This window comes from Zootermopsis nevadensis, unplaced genomic scaffold, assembly GCF_977971745.1.
Source record: "Zootermopsis nevadensis isolate Lab colony 2312 unplaced genomic scaffold, Znev_1.0 Znev_ptg000022l, whole genome shotgun sequence".
NCBI lineage: Eukaryota > Metazoa > Arthropoda > Insecta > Blattodea > Termopsidae > Zootermopsis > Zootermopsis nevadensis.
The window spans coordinates 8,815,931-8,834,992 of record NW_028259154.1 but is presented as its reverse complement, the minus strand read 5'-3'; the positions used below and the strand labels follow the sequence as shown (position 1 = coordinate 8,834,992).

Here is a 19,062-nt window from a genome sequence, read left to right as displayed (position 1 = left end):
TCGGTGCTCATGTCAGAGAGCTACTTCAGTCACTGAAGATGTTTTCGTGTTGAATTTTATAAATGGGACCTCCCCCCCCCCCAAAAAAAAAGAGACAAATACCGTGGAATTACACTCACACTTTTCGTTTATTGTTCATGTTACTAGTGAGTGTTCTAGAATATTCCAACAAGCTCTCAAACATGCAAAAGTACAAATAAATCTGTAATATTATTCTGGGCACCCCATATGGGATGTGATATATATATATATATATATAAATAAAATAGTGAGTCGCAAGGAATCGGCCGTGGTCTTTCCCAAGGTGGCCGTAACCTAGCTCAGGCGGTTGGAAGCCCTGCTTCTCGCGATACAGGCCGGGTTCAACGCCAAGATGGACTCATGAGTGATCTGTGGCGGTCAAAGTGGTACTGGGGCAGAGCCAACGTTGCCATTCATCTCTGGCTGATGGTGTGATGGCGAACGTGACGAGCTTCAACTGTGCGTCATCACAATGTGGTCTTTTTAAGCAGAGAAGTTAAATTTATCCTGATTATAAAGACCAGTCCGAACTCTGGCCAACTGTGTTCTGTACTTGTCTCTGAGGAGGACTGTACTGTAAATACGCCTTCAGACTATGACATCATCAACTGCAGTGCCATCGCTTTTCAAGGGCAGTGAACAAACGTCCAATAGCTGTAATTTCTCAACGACCCACGCAAATGTTTACCTCGCGGAAATTGCAAGCGAAAGTTCTCTGGTTTGTTCCATTCTTTCTTTTCATCTGACACCAAGCAAATTAATTACGTTAAAACCTTTATTCGACGGAAAGTTTTTTCTGTCTCGAAACAGTGTGGGTAGTAATCAATAAAAGTAAAAGCAGGTGTTTCCGCCTAATTCCACATCAATTTTCCGAGTACAAACAACAGTTTACAAAGCTAATTATTCCTAGCGTGTCTAAATGTGTTCATTTTCAATATAAAATTAACGTTTTTGCATGTATTAAAATCGAAGGGGCGTCATGATTATGTACGTAGAATATCAACATCTAAACTATGCACAAGAACACATCAAATAATTTATCGGTCTTCCAAGGGCCATGGGCGTAACAACCTACCACCAAATACGGTGTATTTTTCGGAATCATTCCGTCCGACAACACAAACGCGGAGCAGGTAAAAAAAGTAAACTTAAATACGGTTACTTACGCAGAACACGAACCACTAAAAATATTAAAGTTGTAAATTAGTATCTTTTATCAAGCTATAGTAGATGTAACATTTTATGTTCAACAGAATTTGCAGACTGACACTAATCAAGACACGGACCACCGGTTGGGGAACACGGATTTATACCACACGACGTTCGAACGCGGATACTGCAATTTTAAATATGTGTATTCACTGTTTTTAAATCTGTGCGCACGCACGGGAAATAATAAGTGGCTTTAGCACCAATAGAAAAATGTTCGCTGGGTGCAGGCCTGTACTTACATCCTAAACCTGTTTTACAGCTTCCAGATTACCACTGCAGTGCGTCTTTTGGCGACACCTTTTAAACTATTCGTTTTTATGTATCAGGGACAGGCAACTTAGGTTTTGATTTTACAGCGACCGCATCTTTCACGCACAATTTCCCACGACCTTGGTCTTACCAACCGCGTAACCTGTGAAGGAACTGCTGCATAGCGGAACTTAACACAACGAAGCAACAACGCTGGATTTCTTTTCTCGGCGATTTCCATCTGTAAAATTATATATTTATTTCTCGTCTCTCCCATGCATGTTACTAGGCAAACTAGGAAGTCACCTATAGCTTCAAAAAATAAATAAAAAATTAACATAAATGGCAAACCACACAACAAAACACGTCTTATAATTGAAAATGGAAAAAAAACAAACAGGGAAGAATAAATAAGTTCGCAGCTTTGTAATGTGATGCTAACAATACGTGGCACTACATACAAATGGCTGGTTTTGTGTGTGTGTGTGTGTGTAGTGAAGTCGACAATATGATCGATAAGTAGGAACATTTCCCGACAGAATGCCTTCAAACGTCATCCTTGCATGATAGATCTTGTGGTAACGAGTTCTGTTTCACTTCTGCTGCGTTACTTACAATGTGTATTTCGTTTCGTACACACTTTATGCAAAGTGTAGAATAATTACAATGTACGGTGGATCACGACGGTTATATTAATTATTTTAAGTCTGAGCAAATCTTGTTTAAGAAGGTACTCCAGATCCTGGACAAGACAGTTTCGGGCTTCATTTCTGGATGACTAAAAATCGCCCCCGACTGTCACAGACGTACTCCTTTATCATAATGACGAAGTGACGACACAAACTCTCGAACTTCACTAAATATACTGATCTGTAACTAGGTTTTTTGCTGTTCTAGAAGCTTCCACTACACCTCACTGACCACACAAACTCACACATAAAAATCACAATTTTGGAAACGTTAAATAACGCTGAGTATACCTTCACACTTTTTTCAGTCCACAACACATATGATGACGGAGGCAGTATGACCTCTGAAACGTTGGTAAACATCGACCAGACTACACAGCGCAACAACCCAGAAGACAGAAATCTTCATACTCTGATGACGGAGGCAGTATGACCTCTGAAACGTTGGTAAACATCCACCAGACTACACAGCGCAACAACCCAGAAGACGGAAATCTTCATACTCATCGCCCTGATGACGGAGGCAGTATGACCTCTGAAACGTTGGTAAACATCTACCAGACTACACAGCGCAACAACCCAGAAGACGGAAATCTTCATACTCATCGCCCTGATGACGGAGGCAGTATGACCTCTGAAACGTTGGTAAACATCGACCAGACTACACAGCGCAACAACCCAGAAGACAGAAATCTTCATACTCTGATGACGGAGGCAGTATGACCTCAGAAGCGTTGGTTAACATCGACCAGACTACACAGCGCAACAACCCAGAAGACAGAAATCTTCATACTCTGATGACGGAGGCAGTATGACCTCAGAAGCGTTGGTTAACGTCGACCAGACTACATAGCGCAACAACCCAGAAGACAGAAATCTTCAAAAGTACACTAATTTTATTAAACAATAAAACCTATGTAATAAATTTATAACTGAACCAAATACGTGGCGAGGATTCAGTACGTAGCCGTCAATTATACGCGCCCATGCGCAATGCAATGATTCGCGTATCATTTCCAACCTTCGACACTAGCAGATAGCCAACACAGTGAACCTGACCCCTTTATGCAACGTACAAGAGAAAGTGAAAGTAATTTTATGCCATGCGTTGGACGTAGTTCTGAAAACCAGACGAAAACAGGTGGAAACTGCTACGTAGTATGAACAGCACTCGGCTGTAATTTGCATATTTCAGCTGCAAAGTTACGTAAGTACCAAATCAATCGCAAGGCGTAAAGGGGCATGGAATATAGCTCCTTGTATTGTACATTTCCTTGAACACAAACGCAACCATAAGTTCCCTTAAATCTGGTTTCATAAACTCCATTTCTTGTAGCAGAACAGGCAGTCAGTAAATCAGACAAGTAGCATAGAACTCGTACACTGATACAGTTCAATTGTTTTATTCTCATCAACCCAATAACTCGTGAGAGAAGTTTTCGGAATTTCACAATTCGTTAACCTACGTTTTCCATTTGTCATACCCAGTGTTCAAATCTACTCCAGACACCACGAATAAAACACAGACAACGCGAGCGATAACATTCACTCTCTGACTGATTTCACTACCATAAAAGCGCTTCCAATGCACATAGTTAGGTCTAGGCTAGGGGTTGGTGGGTTATCGGAGCACTTTTAGGCTTTACAGCGAAACAAAAATACTTTCCAAGAATCAAATCCCGGTTGCCCAGGTCGTGACATGGCATTTATTACGTTATTCTATTTTATCTGTAACTGCAAACAAGCATCATCGAAATATCTCACACTAAAGTTGCAAACCAACGGGTTTATTCAGGATTAATACTATAAACGTTCCTCTACGTGGTCGACAAGAGTTTGGGTTTCATACATATACGAAATACCATTAGTATATCACAGACAGCAGGCGTTTTTGTATAAAAAATGTATCCTACAAATCGGTTGGAACCAGAGTAGTAAGAAATAACACGAGACTAAGCTGAGTAAGATGGACAGAAAGACTTTGGAAAATTACCAGAGATATGGAGAAAATTACAGAATTAGGAGCTCTATATTAGTCGTCACATATTCCAACGAAATCCGTCTAAAAATTACAAGGCTTAAAACACGTGAACCGTATAAACATTTCCTTTTCACTTCACGATACGATAATTACTTAATCACATTCGCATTAGGGCATTGTTCTGAGACGATTCAATGTGTGAGTGTGTATAACGAGTCTGCTGCATCTGATCACAGTAATTGGCGATTGATATTTTTAACTTCTCGTTAGAGAAAAAAAGAAGACTTTTCCCTTCTTTTCAACAAACTGACACGAACGGTTTTAACAAAATTTGGTGTGAAAAATGTCACTGGAGGCAACCTTAACCTCGTACTTACTAATTCATGTAACTGGTAATAATATGGCGGAAGTGCGAACTTGTAAGGTGGGTGCGACAACAGCGACACTACGGTGATGTATGGAAATAATCTTCGAAAAATATACAGCTTTTGTTCCTTCTTAATATAAAACAACATGATGAAATCGATATTTAGTCTTAAATATGATGGTGATAATTAATTGGTATGGCCATAACCTATAAACATACCTACAAGTTGTGTATAAAATATTCGTATCAGTCAATTACAAATACGAAGAAACTCTGAGGTTATGCCTGATAAATTTTACGTACGTAAAGTCGGTATTCCGATACATAAGTAAGGCCTAATACGTTCAGATAATAGTAATGTAATATAATAATAATAATAATAATAATAATAATAATAATAATAATAATAATAATAAGGGGCACAAATCGGATCAGCAGCCTCCTCGTGGCGTGCCCTGGACAGTCTTTGTACTGACAGATGCTGCCGTCTGTGTGTCGGGCCAACCACCCGGCACGCAGTCTAAACTGGTTCCCAAAAAGAATCATAGTAAAGCCACTTCCAGCCGGCCTGTTTCGGATGTGGGCCCTAGAGGCGCTGGGAGTAGCACAAACCGTGGGGCCGTTCGCATGGTGTGGACGGACGATCTACGGCGTGGCCTTCTTGCGTGTCACGCCACCAGTGATCCTTCGCGGAGAGGATACATGGCACGGATGCATTCCCTTTGGTGCGAGATGCATCCTGAGCACTCCAGTCTCTCGCAACAAAACCTGCGAGACTATGTGTACCATCTGCGAAGGAAAGGCTTTGACTTCAAGCCGCAAGATCCAGTTGCAGCTACGCCGCATAAAGCGGAAGAAATTAAAAATATCGCACCATGTCCCCCAGCTGCGACTGTTGATATCGACATTAAAACGCGGTTCTACCAATTGTTGAACTCCTGTGAATATCTGAAGGACAGGCAGCGAACAGTTCACCACAAGATATCGCTGCGGGCCAAACATCTGGCCGAAATGAACGAAATCTTAGATGAATTCCTAAAAGATGATTCTGATCTGCTTACTATCAATCGCGCCGGTTACGCTGCAGCCAGGTTATTAGTAACCCCAGCCCCGTTTAGGGTGGCAGAAAAAGCTGAGCAGCAGACAAAACGTCTGGACGCGAAGTTAAAGTTGGAAAGGCAACTGGTATCCAGAATTCACTGCGTGATTGAGTATGTAAACTCTGGTCGGAGATTTACCACCAAGCTGAGGCTTATCGCCCGCTCTCTCAAGGCCAAGTATCACACACTGAACAAGAATACGCTGCTGACCATCAAGCAGCACTCTCTGGACAAAATACGGGCACTAACCGCGGACAGGAAGAAGTTAGTGAAACGTTACAGGGCCGTAAAGGAGAACACCATCTTTCGTGTATGCCCTTCCCGTCTCTTCAGCAAGAACACTCCAGTTGTTCATATCCCACCAACAGCAACGCAGATCGAGTCATTCTGGAAGAGACTCTATGAAACTAGATTTCCGTTGAACATAGATTCTCCGGCCATTGGCCTCTTTAGGCAGTTCTGCGATCGCCATTTAGAGGATGATGATGTGCCCCTAGTGATCACCGAACAAGATGTGAAACGTGCCTTTACTGGCAAAAAGAATTTTTCTGCTCCTGGAATAGATGCCATCAATAATTTTTGGTGGAAAACTTTCACGAGCACACACAAACATTTATCTCGTATCTTTACATCTTTTTTGTGTGGTACAGAGCCCATTCCACCTTGGTTAACAGAAGGGCGCACCGTTCTTATTCCGAAGAAAGGAGATTTGTCTAATCCGGAAAACTACCGACCTATTACCTGTCTTAATACTGTATACAAGGCGTTCACCTCCATCTTGAACGAACGCATACTGCACCATATTGACCCTATCTGGAAAGAGGTATATGAGCAGCGGGGTTCGAAACGTGGCATTGCAGGTTGCAAGGACAATCTGTTGATTGACAGATGCATCTGTCAAGATGCGGTCCATTATAAGCGCAACCTGTCAATGGCCTGGGTGGACTACAAAAAAGCTTTTGACACAACTTCTCATGAGCTAATTGTCATCTTGCTCAAAGTGCTGAAAGTCCAACCTGACATAGTGAAATGCATTGAAAATCTACTACCGCTCTGGAAAACGCGCTTCATTCTAACATCTGGGAAACGTGTAGTGTCAACCGAGTTGGTATGCTACCACCGCGGAGTGTTTCAAGGTGACAGCTTGAGCCCTCTTCTTTTCTGCATCACGCTACTTCCTCTTTCCGTTGTGCTAAGACGTGAACGTGGCTACATGTGCGGTGCACCGTCCATTCGTAGCCACAAAGTCACACACCTTTTTTATATGGATGACTTAAAACTTTATGCTGCCAGTGATAGTGGCATTCAAAGTGCACTGAACACCGTGCAAGTATACACTCAGGATATCGGCATGGAATTTGGATTGGACAAGTGTGCAGTTCTGCATTTGAAAAGGGGAAGAAATAGGGATTTCGGCGAAGACGTGCAACTCGTGGACGGAAGCATCATACACCATCTTGATGCCGAACAGTCCTATACATATCTTGGTGTGAGTGAGAGTCACGTCCAGGATGTCTCCAAGGTCAAAGAGGCTCTGTGCAGCAAGTATAGACACACCCTACGACAGATTTGGAGTTCCGAACTCTCTGGTAGAAACAAAGTCACTGCCACCAACATGCTTGCTGTTCCGATCCTGCTCTATACTTTTGGAGCAATGAAGTGGACAGTTAACGAGTTGAAAAACCTGGACAGGGCCACCAGAAAAATGATGACCATGCACCGAAGTCTTCACCCTAAATCTTCTGTCCAACGCATATACCTCCCGCGTCATCTTGGAGGTAGAGGTCTCTTGGGTCTGGAGAATCTTCACAACAGGATAGTTCTGGGCACAGCTCATTCCATCATTAATAGCTCTGACCCCCTTTTGACATTCGTATGTTCGCATGAGTCTGCGGGTGTAGGGGCGTTTATATTTCAGGCGGCAAAGAGAGCAGCAAATGACCTCGGACTTGACTTCGACACCAGCTCAGTTGTACAGCGAAGACAGTTGCCCCTCTTGACACTGACGTCAGATCAATTCAAGGGCACTGTTAAGAAGGCTGAGCAAACTTTGTTGCTCAAACAACATGCAGATAAACCCATGCATGGGGCCTTCTTCAAAAATGTAGAAAAAATGGGCTTGTCAAAAGACCTGACGTTCGCCTTTCTACGGTCGGCTGGACTAAAGTCTGAAACCGAGGGTTTCATCTTAGCGTGCCAAGATGGTGTTGTAAACACACTTGTGTACCGCCGAATGGTGATGGGTGTGGGGGTAGTGGATACTGTCTGCAGGGCATGCCGAATGCAACCAGAGACGTTGATGCATCTTTTGTCGGCATGTAAACATTATGCCAGCTGCGCCTACATTCATCGACATAACGCTGCTTTACGTATACTCTACTACCACCTGAGACACTTTTACGGCATAGATAAGACACCCGTTTTGCCGTACGCTCCTGGGGACATTGAGTCCGTCGTTGAGAACGACAAATGTAAAATTTATTGGAACTATTCGTTCCCCACTACCAGGCAGTTAACAGCCACTAAACCTGACATCGTTCTCATCGATACCTCTGGATGCACCATGTATGTCATCGAGTTTTCGGCCCCGGCTGAAACCAACATAGTTGTGAAGGAGGCTGAAAAACGGACCAAGTATCAAGACCTTGTGTTTGAGCTAAGACAGCTGTACCCAGGATTCACTGTTAAATTAATCGTCCTCATAATCGGAGTTCTTGGAGGAGTCAAGTCGTCACTGCTGGCTAACATCAAGCTCATTCCGGCATGCCAGCGTAACGCTGAAGCACTACTCAGCCGGATGCAAAAGGCCGTGCTTCTTGGGTCGCTCCGACTACTACGGGCGCACGACCCCAACTCACTGTAGCCGCCCATCTCGTGGTTCGAGCCGTGACTACAGTTTCATCTGGGCTGCAAGCATCGGAGTTATGACGGCAACACGCCTGAAGTTTTTGGCTGCTTGTGGACCAATTAAACAATTCATAATAATAATAATAATAATAATAATAATAATAGTGATGAATAGATGGGATAATAATAATAATAGTGGGGTCCGCAGTGGCCGCGCGGTCTGAGGTGTGAGCTTGGTCGCTGGGACCGTGGTTTCGAATCCCACTCAAGCCATGGATGTTTTTCTGTGTTGTGCTGTCATGTGTACAGGTAGAGGCCTTGCGACGGGCCGATCCCTCGTCCAAGGAGTCCCACTAAAATGTCTATAGATCAAACCAACGAAAAGTTGGGACCCGCAGTGCTCAAGCACTTGAAGAACGGGTCGTTCCCAGTATCAAAGTAAGTAAGTAAGTAATTCAATTCAATTCTTTCTTTATTATTTGTGTGCTGTATCAACAGCCTGATGGCCAATTACAGATACAGCACAGAGATAAACTCACAAACACAGTAAAACATAAAAGGTAAAACAAGCAATATATAAAATACATTGAAACGGAAAATACACAAAAAATTACTACCAACTACATTATGATATTTGTAAAAATAACATGAATCAATTAAGTAAATTATGCTATTATAGAATATGATTAAGTGTGACAATTTTCGTCTCGAATATGTCCAAATCCCTGCAGACAACATTAGCAGCTGATGCGCATCTAGCAGAAGGACTGTTTTTGAACAAAACTGAACATAGAAAAATCTCTCAGATTCCAAGCAGGAATGCGGAGACCGACAGCTTCCAGAAGGGAAGGACAGCATTTAAAACCACGGTAAACCTGTGCAAGGAACAGTGCATCACTGCAATGCCTTCTCTTACTCAGGGTATGGAGTTTTAAATGCTCTAACGCATCAGCATAGCTGTAATGCACTTGGGGGAGGAAACGATAGTAGCAAAGGGCTGCAAACTTCTGCTGGATACGCTCCAGTTTGTTGGCATCAGTAGTCGTAATAGAATTCCAATTCGTAGTAGTAATAATTCAATTCAAATCTTTATTATATCAACAGCCAGAAGGCCAATTACAGATACAGCACAGAGATGAGAATAATAAAATCTGACTCAACTAAGATTCGATCGTATGATCATCAGCGTCCTTGTCCATCACTGTAACCCATGCGTCAGATCACCGGTTCGTTTCATATTGCTGACATTCTTAAATAAAGATGAAATTATGATTGGTGTATTATATTAGTGGCGTATCAGCGTTTTAAGTCCTTGAGTAACACCCACCTTTTCTTATCGACCCGCGGGCCGTCGAGTTATAAATGACAATTTATTAAAACTTCATGACAACTTATTAAAATTAGTAACTTACTCTCGTAAACAGGTTCACGTATTACTCAATAATTTCCTTTAAATTTGTTGATGTTTTTATATTTGTAAAATTAAAATTAAATATAGCTGGCCTATGTAATTTAAACAAAGCACACCGAAAGATCGATTGTGGTCAGTGGTTCAAGAACCACTGGTGAGTTCTCCAAGGATGAATGTGTGAAACGGGTTTGATATCTTAAGTATATGGTTGTTGTAAATGTTTTAATGCAATTGTAACTTATACGTCAAGGATATAAATGGAATAAGAAATAAATAGGGTGGGAGAATGGGGCTTGAGCAGTAGCGACAAAATAGCAGTCATTTGGTGTTCGTGCTGATGTTGGCTGGCTAGGGACCCACTGGCGCGACTAGCCGCGTGCGGCGTGTCGAGTGTTGTCGCGCGCGGCTGTTATTTGTATTGCTTTTTATAGGTGCGAAACCCACTGACGCGGCGGGTCCCTAGCCATGGGTTTTACTGTCAACGCTTTGCCTCTTCCATGTTCATACTGCTAGATGTATACGAGTAATTTCGTATTCCTATACATGTAACGAGGTAACGAAACACAAGGACTCTATGTTAAGCGGAGACAGACTGTACAGGAACCAGTTTCAAGGACGCCACAGCTCTTGTAGCCAGCAATACAGATCTCGCTTGCAGTTTCCGCAATCGGCCTAAGAAGCGGTTTGACAACTGAACATTTCCAACAACGCCATTTTACACAGTTCGGCCGTACATCTGTGACAAGTCGCAGTGTTTGTTCAGCGGCATGTTTGGACAAACTGCTAATCCTAAATAAATTTTCATTTGATCTCAATAAACGATTTCATTAAAATTCATGGTTTATGTTCATTACAAATGTAATCTACTTCATAGCTGCTCAAATGTTCAGATTTGCAATTTCTCTACGAACTCAACCATAACAGATTACGAACACCAGGATAACACGACCAATAAAGTCACGGGTTACTGGCTGGACTTTAAGAGTTCGATTCCTGGCAAGAGAAAGTTAAAATGCGTCGAACTATATCTCACCTTCCTGTATGATATGGACTTCAAGCACAGGAGTTTTAATTTCACGTTCATCACCTTTGTCACAAAAGCTCGGTTTAGAAACAGCTTTAATCGATTCCAAATCCCCATAAACCAATTTTATTGAAACCTACCAGTCGAACTACAAACTCACAACTTTTCAAGCAGTTTTCCTCATACATTCAATGTGCATTTCTCTCCTAACCTCTTCTTCAAACAGCTAACTGTTAACTGTTGAAGTAACGCACTGCTACGAAAACCAATGTTCATCACCAAGGTCGCAAAAGCCCACCAAAGGGCCCTACCCTATCCTGAACAAATTTCATCAGTTTCTAATGTTCTCATATTACCCAACAACCACCTTCTATGCCATCCTGGCGTCTCAAACGCCATTTCTCAACCCTCTGGTTCACATTTTCACAGCACAGTTCTCCGACACCAATGTTAATACTGTTCTGGCGTCCGAAGCGCTAGATTGCTGATTTATATAGTTCACACCTTCACAACCTATTTCTCCCAGATACATTTTAATATTATTCTATTGTCTAAAGCGCCACTGTGCACCCTTGGCGCAGAGTTAAACGCGCGGTCAAGTGACCCAGAAACGACCGTGATCTCCAGTACTCAAGTGACGCCGTACATTTCTTTCCCTGACAGGTATCCTTTTGTGACGTCACGTTTACTTAAACAAGGCTTCGAAGGACCTACGGCTCACGTCTTGTGCCCCAGGTCACCTCGAAAGCCTGCACTAGCTGTGTCAAATGAATAGTAATTGCTGCTACTGGGTTTTAAAACAGTGGAACATGAGCAAAGACGTACGTAGGATCGTACTGTGCCAGCAACATTACTTCAAAGCCGATGATTAAAAGAGCAAACAGTCTGAGACGAAGCTTGAATCAGGCGGGAAACTGACTTTATTGAAGAAACATTCGACCCCAAGAATATAGCGAATAACACGATATAAAATTACCTTCAATAAACGGAAACATCAAAGAACACAACTCTGTTCGTACAATTTGGTCGTATTCTATTTTTTTAAAATGTATCCAAAGATAAATATCAGTCGAAATTGAGTAAGAATGAAGCCCGACTAATTTCACGGAGCGTAGTCATTTTGGTTAAATTAAGATATTCGTATTTTTATATGGCCCTCGCGATCAACATGTCGGTTCTTTAATCTGAACAGCGAGGTTCAACACACTTTCGTGATTCAAACACAAGAATGTTTCTGATGATACCACTCAAACCGACAACGCCTCAAACCTTTTCGGGGCCCCTTACTGGTTATCATAATCCAAGTCCACATATTAAACAGGATCTGAGAGTATGAACGTAGCGCTGTGTAGTCTAGTAGAAGTTTACTGACGTTTTGAGGCTGCCTTCATCATCAGTGCAATAAATTTACAACATACAGGAAATGTTATATTACCAAAAATTTAAGCGGGTAGCGGAAAACACGTCAAAGGCGTTGCATGAGGCCCGTGGGTTAAGAGACCTTGGTCTAGGCATTAAAATATGGTTCAATATCTCACGACGCAACAAAGAATGTCCTATCGTAAGCTTTCATAGTTATGCATATATGTCAGCTGCTGTCTAGACAAAACCTGTCAAAGTCGTATAATTTTACAATTTGACCTTGTGTACCGGGTTGCATCTCTAGAGGTAGTAGACAAAAAGGCTTACAGAGAAAGGAATTACAAATTCAACTGCGTATATTATATTATTTTATTTATAATCTAATTGTAGCTTTTTCAGCTTTTATGGGTTTGGCCCTCAGGCCTTTTCTAATTCAGAATTCTTTTTGAAACTATAAACTAAATACAGATGACTCTTGTTGCGTTCCTACGAATCGCCGCGTATATCGAAAACGTGTAAAGCGGGAAACGTATAGCATGCTAGTGGATTTTCTGAAAGATGCATCACGAGAGGCCTTATCTGTAGTCCACTGAGTCAAAATGGCATGACGAGTCAGTGCAACTGCTCGCGCAACTCTGTGGGCATGCGCAGTAGCGTCTACCGTGACCGTGAATAGGATACACAAGCTCATCACTGATTGACACTGAAAATCGCGGACAACGAACGTGCGTTTTAACAGTCACCTGTTTTTAAAAGGACTCTTGGACACAAGATCTGCCCACAGTAGCAAAGAAATGGAGAAAATTACTAAACGACAAACTCCACAATTTGGGCAGTTCACTTCATATTGTTGGTGGTGTAAGCTGTACCTACGTGTAGCAAACACAGGCAACAAATATTATAGTTGAGAAATCTTATGGGGAAAGTCGATTTCGGACATTATGCGTAGTACGAAGAAGACTCAGACGTGTAATCCGTACCGGAACACAGTTTTCGCATGCGTTCTTTGCAAAATTAGAATTCTAAATACGCTTAACTCAAACTAACTTAATCTGCGTCTGTGTGATTCTTAGAATAAACAGTGATTGTTTCCTTGAGCATTAACCAAATTACATTCATAAAGAAGACGCGATGTGTTTCCTTTGAGGTAGGAACTAAATTTGTGTATATTATTTACTCTAGCTCTTTACACTGCCTGGGAATCTTCACAATTGAAATTCTATTTTCCCCACAAAATATAGTCTCTCCCTCCACTTCCTCTTCTCTCTTCTTATTCGCTGGTTCGGCTTCAAATGGTGAAGAGCTGGTCCAAGAGGTTATCAGATTCCTATCACGAATGCGTGGGCGTGCCAACAATTAAAGAGACGTGTAACTATGCTGCCGAGGTCAAGGTGGCGACAGTGAACGGAACCTGTGTTTTCTGAATTCTTGCCAGACCGAGTGCAGCCAGTTCCGACGAAGGTATTTTTCGCGTTCTTTACACGATGAGCATAAAATGAATGTATCCACGCGTCTAATGCTCGCGCATGATTCAACTCCAGAACCGACGGACGGATTTGGATGAATTTTAGTATGGACGTTATGTAACTGTACTCGCGTGCTGAATGGGGAAGAGTCCCCTTCGTGGGACGGAGACCTAGACAGTAACAGCAGTGGGGAGCGTGGTGAGGTGATAGGGACCCGCCGTTGAGAGCAGACCCCCGTGTGGGGCTAAACCACTAGGGGGCGGAGCGCCAAGAGTGGCTGTTGCGCCTTATAGGACGCAGCACTCCGGTTGGGGCGAAGCCTCGCTCTGGGTGAAGTTAGGTAGCGTTTTATATATATATATATATATATATATATATATATATATATATATATATATCGAAAAACTAAAGTAAGTACCCCATAGATGGTCAGTTAAAACGTGTAGTTAAACTGTTCTAAATAAACGCACAAATTAACTGAACTAACAAAGGAGTCTCTGTTGTCCACACAGATAATAAACTGAACAATCTTCAGTCACAGATTCTGGGCGACCCGAGTGATTTGTTGGTTGCAGTTAGTGCTAACTGAAGATGAAAAAAAAAGCAAAGGGATTTATTTGATGATTACTTTAGCTCTGTTTAAATCAAGAAAAGGCAAGAGCAGACTTATTAGGTGCAAAGGTCGGTGGTTAAAAACAGATGTACAGTACACTCCCGACGATCTGGGTTGGTTAAGAAAAGGTTTTCCCGGACAACTGAAAATCCAGATAATCACGTAAAAGTAATGAATTAGCCAGTTTAATTACAGACACGCAACGCTTACATTTCTAAAGATTTAGTAACACAGAAAGGATTTTATATAAAATTTAATGCAGTACATACAAACTATTTTTAAAAAAGTATTCCTTCAGACAGTAATAACGATCTATTGTCGTTAACTTCAGGTTATATGAAAAAATTGTATCTTTTATACGTCAAATAATGTCAATGTTGTATTTATTACTTTCTGTTTAAACGTTCTAATTTTTACAACAAATTATCTAAATAATCATCTAATTTTCGTTTAAACCAGATAGACCTCGGTTAATCCCCCCCCTTCTGGATAATTGGGAGACTACTATTAGCCTGTCGCCTGAACACAGGTTTGTGGCCCACACTTAACACAAACACTGCACTTTACTGGGAAAATTATGTCAGTTTTATCCAGTTCAAATACTCGTCCTTTTAACTGGATGAACTCACTTTTTACCACAGTTATGACGTTACAGTTAATTTGCGCGTTTTATAAGAACATGTATGGGGTACTCGATATTATTGTTACGCGTGTCGCGACGTAAGAAAGGCTCGGAATCTCCCACAATTCATAGCGTCGAACAAAATCGCGAGAGGGGAAGGAAGTATTTGGTAGTCGATAGTTAACCTATCAGAAAGCACTGCTATCCGGCCATTTGCCAGGATATCCCGAGAAAACCCATAAAAGCCTCAACACATATATGGCGGCTAAGATTCGAAGAGAAACCAAGCAGGTTATAAAGCTGCCCGCAACACATCTATGCCGGATAAGTTGCCACGGAAAGGCGATTTCTTCTACAGAATTAATTACTGTCGCACGCAATAACAAAAATCTTCAATTTTACATTTGTGCTGTTACAAGGATATTTCTCCTTTGCCCTCTTCGTCGAAGATCGCTGTCTTAACGAGGCGTTCTCCACTCTACAGAACTGCCCCAAACTTGTCTGTCAGTCGGGGGAGAAAATGTAATTATTTGTGAGGTTCTATCGAAAAGACAAAGATGCTATTCTCGTACGAAATCAATTAATATTCATCATCGATGTAACGATATACCTGGTTATTGAATTACATGTCAGTACGTACATTCTTGTACACTACAGGCCTCTAGCCTTTACTTAATGAATATAATACAGTTCGTCCCAAAAGTAACGCAACTAGATATTTAAAGGCAAATGTTTTGTTGGTATGATAGGGAAAACTTAAAATCTGTCATGTCCAGTAGCAACGCCGGACTAATGTCACCCGACCAATCGGCGCCTATGACGTAAGTTCTTTGTATTCCTTGATCTTTTGTCAGTATTTGTGTAATAATCATCGGGCCGCTTTCAACCACCGCTGAGTGTGTTTATTTTTAAGGATTATTTTCGAACACAGTCGCATGAAGCAGTTAGACAGGCATGATGTGCCAAATAAGTCTCTTGATTAATCGTTACCTGAAACTGGGCCTATTAACGATAAAACGACGCACCAGCAACAGAGTGAGGGACACTTTTAACATATGTTGTAATTATGTAATTACAACCGTTACATTTAATCACAATATAATATATGTAATAACCATGACATTCAACTTTGGGTTGCACAACTTCTGAGAAACTCTCTACTGTAATCGTTATTCTATTCATAATTATAGTGCCAATCTACACGCCATTAAATACATTTCATTTTAAATATGAATCTTCAAGGCATATGCTGCACTATAATGACTACAAGAAACAAACTCAGTGCGCATCTTGAAATGTGTCTACATAAACAATTCAAACTTCAAAGAAACATTTTAACTCTTTAAATAATCAGTTCCTACCTCAAATAAAGCACAAGGCATTTCCATTACAAAGATTAGCTAATTAATGTTAGACCTCAAACCTATAATAAGACGAAAAATTCCATAAAAATGAATTATTATTTATTTGATTTAAATTTTCGCCAGCCACAGACTCAATATAATAATTTGCTTTTGAACACGTTAGTACGATGAAGAGATAACCGTTAGCTCGGTTATCACAGTGTTAATAACTTCCAGACAAAAAAACTGCGTCAAGGACTGTATCAGAAATTCATGCTACATATTCAAACTGCATCACTACTCAGCAGTTACGTCACACACATTTCCAATGGTCTCTCATTCTTTGTTTCTCTCTTTCATACTGACCCATACTTTCTTTTACCTTTCATTTCCTCACGTTTCTTATTCCGTTTTCTAGTGATCCATCGAAAAATTCTAAACACACATTGCCAACCGCCATATTTAATATCTTCACCATTTGTAAATTTCAGAACGTGTGACGTCGAAGAACAAAATCCCGCCGGGAATGAACCCAGTGATCCAGCCCACGGCCAGTCACTTTTATCGACACAGTCATCATAATCGTTATCATTATTTCAGTTGTGCCAAATGCACAGACACGTCTTGTATCCCAACATCTTATCCAGTCCAACTGGACAGGCGTAGAGAGAAAGAGGCTAGCAGCCATCACAATGCCGTGTGTTCGCTCTCCTAAGAGCACATTAACTTTTGCGTTACATAACGATCCTGCAGCAAAGCAACTGTAGAAAATAATGTGAACGTGCTGAAGAAATACAGATGAGACGCATTACCGCGACAGAACACAGTCTAGAGAAGGGACGTGGAAAATGTTCATATCAGAGGGCCACAGAAAGACTTGCAGCAACTAGGGCGGGTCGAAATCCTCTAGCAGCTGGGGCATTAGCGAGAAACCAACTATAAGTGTTAAAAGATTTCTTTTAATGGAAGTCGAGCACACAAAACGCTTTCTCGGGTGAAGTCGTCATTTGATTACCAAGTCAAAAGTTGGGCTCCTAATGGTCATCGTTGGAGTTACGTCACTTCTTCATCAGAGTACAAAAAAGAATAATCCTTTAAATGGTGTAATTTCCGTTATTGTATGTCGTTTAGTTTCTGTTAAATATCTGAAACCGTTCACATGATTAGAGTTCACTCTACGTTTTCTGAAACAGAACTCCACCGCTTCATTCGACATTCCGCAAACTCGTCAATCATACCCACTGCTCACTTGAGGTCAGAAGACAAGAAATTCGCGTGCATACTGCTGCAACTTCAGGTTCGAACTTGCGGAAAGGGCAGCCAAGAACATAGCTTCCGTCTCTCTCGCCTTACAGCCAAGGTTGCAATGGCCAAGGCCAGCGGAGTCACTTCATGAGGCCCACAAGGTAACAGTGAGCGAGAGGATCCGTATCGCAGGCAGGGCTCTGGGAGAGCGAATGCTCAGGATATCCATCCACCCACCTATCTACTAGTAATGCATTCGATTACACACTGTGAGCTGCAAGGTCATACAGCGTCAGATGAAACTTCTAGTAACTCCACGAATGAAAGTTTACCAGACGTAAACACCCGAAATTTTCACAGGAACCCGTCACTCGTCCATGTTCTGAACCAGATGAATCCACTCCACATCATCATAATCTGTCTTTAATATCCATTTTAATAATATCCTCCCATCTGCACCTTGGTATCTCAAACGGTTCTGTTCCATCACGTTGTCGAATAGATACTGTGATGTCAAAGAACTATAATTCCACTGACCTGAAAACCAAGTTTAATTATGCTAACGAGAAGTTTTAGTTACAGACAAGAGAACATGTCTGTCGGTGAACGCAGATTCATCGTTTTTTAATGACAGGAAACAAAATAACCTTCATCAAAGAATAGACTGTATTAGTGTTATTTCTGAAGAACACAAATTCAAACTCTTGTCTCGTGTCCTTATTGTCTCAAACTAGACTTTCCGTCTTCCTAAACTTACGCGATTTGCTCTGAAATACACGACATCGCGAATTACATCATAGCACACAATCAATCCTCTCACTTATTTGACAATATGTAACAAATTTCTTAAATAGGTAACCGACAAAGCAACACTCACTAAAACACAACAGTGAGTGTAATGTCCGCAACGCACGGGGAGAGTCTACCACGTGCAATGGCAAAGCCGTAACACATCAGGTTCCTGGCTGCAGACCGGTTATTCTGACGGTGTTCGGGCCTTCCCTCAATCTCACCACAAGAATCTTATCATATTCATTGTGTAAACAGCAGAATTTATGACTACGTGTGTCTGATAAGCATATATTATTATAATCGCTGCCACAGTAACGCTTTTAAAAAAATGATTCTGAAGATGGTCGTCTTTTGGGTTATTGTACTGTATAGTCTGGCAGAAGTTTACCGACGCATCAGATATGCTTGCTGCCTCAATCATCAGGGCGATGGAGAGAGAAAGCACCTCTGAAAGTCGGTAAACTTCTGCCAGACTACACGGCGCAACAACCCAGAAGACGGCCATCTTCAGACACGCCGCTGTGAAAACCTCAAATCTCCCCATTAACAGATTTGTTACCACATGGAATGGTCATATGACCAGACTTACATCTGTGTGGTATGTATAAATTATTATAACAGTTGCCATGGTTAGCTCTGTTAAGGGATTTTCAGTCTTATGTCTGACCACAAATAAAATCACTTCCTCCTACGTCTCTTTGTCGTAACCCATAGTTTC

The 19,062-nt window shown here is 41.5% G+C and overlaps 1 protein-coding gene across 8 annotated transcripts in view; it reads right to left on the bottom strand.

Moving 5' to 3' along the window:
- Positions 1–19,062, bottom strand: part of usp (retinoid X receptor ultraspiracle) — a 97,785-nt gene that overhangs the window by 30,668 nt on the left and 48,055 nt on the right. The window contains exon 1 of one of the 8 annotated variants that reach the window (XM_022068925.2): positions 2,463–2,480. The exons of the other annotated variants lie outside the window; for them this stretch is intronic. The gene's annotated coding sequence lies outside the window, so the exon portion shown is untranslated. Of the gene's footprint in view, positions 1–2,462; positions 2,481–19,062 lie in introns of those variants that run through there. 8 annotated transcript variants of the gene reach the window in all.